Here is a 4,379-nt window from a genome sequence, read left to right on the forward strand (position 1 = left end):
CAACCGTATTGTTGTAGTTTGTTGTTACTGTGAACTGTAGCTTCAAATTTGAGAATGACATAATACAGTGGCGTAGTCACGGAAGGGAGTTGGGGTGGTGAAAACCCCTCTATCGACTAGAAAGTTTTTTTTAATCACGTTACAGTCTCAGGAGTAGGGCTTACAATAGCGGGATTCCGGGATCCCGAATACCGGAATCCCAGACGATTTTTGTCCGTTATTAAAAACCGGTATTTAAGTAAAAATACCGGTATTTTGGTATTACATTACTTGATAAAAATTGAATTTATGCACAATATAAATCTAATTTAAAATAATATTAATTACAAGAAATTTTTTTTGAAGATAAGTAGAGGACCATATTGATCTATATTAAATGCACAATGTATTTAAGGTACTTAATTGGATAAGAATTAATGCTGTATTGCTTAAAATCGCTTCGGATATAAGTCATTATTTCTCATAAAAAGTAAAGGATAAAAAATGGTTATTGTGGGTTATCCCTAAGAGATAGACATATACCATCGCGGACTCTTTTGTAGATCTTTTTAAGATGTACAATTCTATAGTACATTATTTTGATCTCTCGTAGGGTTCAGCCAGCGTTTGCAACGTAAGGGCAAAAAATGTGTTTATTTACGACATCACATTAGAAACCTCTAAAATTATCAGCGTTTCTCTAGTATATTATGCATGCATTATACATATAAACCTTCCTCTTGAATCACGCTATCTATTTAAAAAAAGCCGCATCAAAATCCGTTGCGTAGTTTTAAAGATTTAAGCATACATATGGACAGACAGCAGGAAAGCGACTTTGTTTTATACTATTTAGTGATAGTGTAATGGAAATTGAGGNGTTCGGTATTGTAAGCCCTACTCAGGAGTACGAGAAACAATCGCTGTCAGGTACAAACATCACAGTAATTGTGGCTTTCAACATTTTTTACCTCGTCTTCGCCTTTCACAAATGTCGCAAAACAGGCAGGAGAATGGATCTTGTCGGTCCCTTGAGAAGATTCAGATATTCTAAAGGTATTATTAGGTGGTGCATACTTAAGTTCGGAAAAAGTTGCCCCGTTATTCAATCCCTCTCTTCAGAGATGTGCATCAGAAATTATACTTTTAAGGACAGATACCGACCTATTTCCTACAATAAAAATTCTTGTCTATTTTGAAAGGAGTAACATTCGGGTTCTTTAAGTAATACAAAAAAGTTTATTATAAAATTTATGAGGTATACATAGTACCTTATGTCATAACTAAAAATGACTTTGCTAAATCTGTTTAACTTATGAATGAATATTACGTACATAATGTATACGTTGCAAGTGATAAAGGTTATCGGTTTTCCCATAAAATTCACTTGCTGTTATATCTCATCTAGAACGATAATATTTATACTTCAAGCTCGTTTATTATAATGTTTTAAGATAAGCTTATAAATTGTTGGAAATTTTGAATGAAAAAGGATCTGATTATTTATAATAATAACTGTACGTTATTTTGCTGAAATAGGGATTTTAAAGGTCATATTAGTTTACGATTGGCGTTGACTTTAGCATAAAATCGGTATGGAATTCACTTTAAATTATCAGTCGTATAACGCGTCAGTTTTTATTTTCAATTAACTAATTTCATAGGATATAGGATATATACCAGACAAACAATTTGTACAAGCAATTACGTATTATTAAATGCTCCTCGCAGAACTCTGAATTTTTTTTCTTTTAGAAAATTGAACTGTCAATTTATTGAAACTTCATGAACCTGATTTCCAAGGTCACCTAGACGAACAACTCCAAGTTCAAAGAGTAATTTGATTTATGCTAAATTATGTTGGGAAAGCATGTATCCGACAGGTGTGGTCAAACCCGCTTAGATTTTAATCAAGTATTTACCATGTAATTTGTATTCGCGTGTTGAGTGTTCAAATTTATGCGAGCAACCACCTTTCTCCTCGACGTTTTTGTTTCGGCATTTATAGTGCGATAATCAATTATTTGAAATTTAATGCAGCAAAATAAAAATTTTGTACCTACTAACATTAAAAGAGTAGGAAACGGCAAATTCCACAATTTATTACCCGTTGCGCGATATAAAAAATTCGATCGTCGTTTCATTTCGTAAATTGTAAAATTTTAATTTGAGCGTTTAGTGCTATCCAATAATAACTACACAATTTGCATGCTTATTATTTAAAACGATGGACTTTACTAATTTAATCGGCATTTTATGTTGCAAGACCATTCTTAAATTGATCATGATAATCGTAAAATCTTGAATATTTTGCTTCCCTCAACGGATGACATTAACTAGACCCGACGGTTAGGTTCGCGAAGAAGGACAGACCCAAACTCATCTTAAGAGAATCCATGAAAATGAAATGAACCTTTTAAAAATATCACTTTATAATAAGGAAATTGTCTGTCTATAGGATAGTCGTATACCACTGATATGTAGGATGATGATATGTAGAACGGTTTTAAGTCATAGACGTGCTTTTATGTCATTATTTGATCATAGGGTCATAGAGATAAGGTACAGTAGTGGCTGTTGGACTAAATGCCCGCTAACGGAATCGTTAGGTAATTACGACATGCATGTTGTAGCCTAGTTGAAACTAATTCATTATAAGATCGTTTCTTCCAAATGAAGAACATTTGAACAACGAGAAGGCCCAATTAGTCTTTTCGCTTTGGACCGAATAAAATAAACTTTTTATTAGATTTGCCGTGTCTATAATCGCTATGTGGGAAAAGTAAAAGCATATATTATTATAGTTGTGGATTCCAACGAAGAAAACCGTGAGCGAGTTTCAAATTACACACTTATATGTATAAGCATTACATGCATTAATTTTAATAACAGAAAAAAAATTGTTATTATAAATTTTTGATTAATCAAAATTTATATTATGAGAAATTTTCTGCAATAACTGCCTTAATGTTTAATTGACTTGGACTTTTAATTTAACATTGATTTCAAATAAATTCTACTAACTATTCAGTTATAAATGTTTAGGTCCTGTTAATTTATGTCAAGGTGGTTACAATTCTGTAAACAATAGTCAAAAATTGGGCACACGCAAATTGTCTACGTTCTAATTTGGAAAACAAAGCACGATTAGGTGTGTTCAAAATTCACCATGCGATTCCGTGACAGTCAATAACCAGACGTTATTTTCCTGACAACATCCCAGCACCCGATTATTCCTAAAGCGCTTTTTATTTGAAGGATGAAATATTGCAAATGACCACTTTGTTGTATTGTTGCGATTTTGGTAAGCTTGATTGTATTCGTGGTATGATAATAAACATAATAATAACGCTGCTTTTAGTTAAACAACATCGAGTCTACGAAACGAATTCAGCAAACATATTAAATAACATTAAATCGACACCGTCTTTTAGAATTTAGACCAATTGTAAGTAGGTCATACCTGACTAGTAAGTTAATAATTTAAAAATGGATTGTTGCTTTTATAAATAAATTTTGCTTTTATAAATATCTATACATTTTTGAAAATGTATCAATAAAAACGACAAACAAATCCTATTTTTGAGGACAGATAAATACTGTAAGATCTATTTAATACTAACCTACTTATAGCGCTTACCACAACTAAATTTTCTTTAATTAGTATTTATATATGATAAATCACCAAATTGTCACAATCATGCCCTTTTCAGAATGTCTTCTCATCATCATAAGGTCGCCAGTCCTAAGACTGGTTGGACACGGAACGCCACTCCTTTCTATCCTGAGCTAATCTTCGTATTTCCCTAAAACTAGAACATGCCATATCCTTAACTATTTATGAACAGTAGTCTAATCCAGGTCTACCTCTACTCCTCTTAACTCCTGTTTCTCCCTCTAATATGTTTCTGACTATACCTTCATGCCTGATAAGGTGTCCTACCAACCTATCTCGCCTATTTCTTATTGACTTCCATATAGTCCTGTGTTCTCCTATTCTTTCTAATATCTCTTTATTTCTAGCCTTCTCTATCCACGGTATCCTCATCATTCGCCGGTAACACCACATTTCGAACGCTTCTAATCTCTTCAACGTACATCGCTCTAAATATACACCATCAACAATATTTTTCGAATTTCTATGGTATCAAAATTCAAAAGGTCGGTACATCAGAAATCCAATTTTAGATTCATTATTTCGTACGACTAAATGAAGACTTCATTAAAGAGATTTGGCACAATAAAGGTACCTATGTACCTATGATTTGTTGTGTTCTGGCGATAATAATAATAATTCTTGTTTGTCTATTCGAGCAGAGTTAATTCATTATTCTCATTCATTAGTGAGGTTCTCAACCCCGATATTTTATTAAGGGTTCTGTATTCGGTCGACCACGGTG

General features: G+C 32.7%; 1 long non-coding RNA gene across 1 annotated transcript; it reads right to left on the reverse strand.

The window, feature by feature from the left end:
- Positions 1-882: 882 nt before the first annotated feature.
- LOC108740958 lies at positions 883-1,749 on the reverse strand. Its single transcript, XR_001938435.1, has 3 exons — positions 1,660-1,749; positions 1,314-1,383; positions 883-1,150 (listed from the first exon to the last, which is right to left on the reverse strand). It is a non-coding gene; the product is annotated as an uncharacterized LOC108740958 (long non-coding RNA).
- Between the last annotated feature and the right edge of the window lie 2,630 nt (positions 1,750-4,379).

The sequence above is a fragment of the Agrilus planipennis genome, unplaced genomic scaffold (genome assembly GCF_000699045.2).
Source record: "Agrilus planipennis isolate EAB-ADULT unplaced genomic scaffold, Apla_2.0 scaffold257, whole genome shotgun sequence".
Classification (NCBI taxonomy): Eukaryota; Metazoa; Arthropoda; class Insecta; order Coleoptera; family Buprestidae; genus Agrilus; species Agrilus planipennis.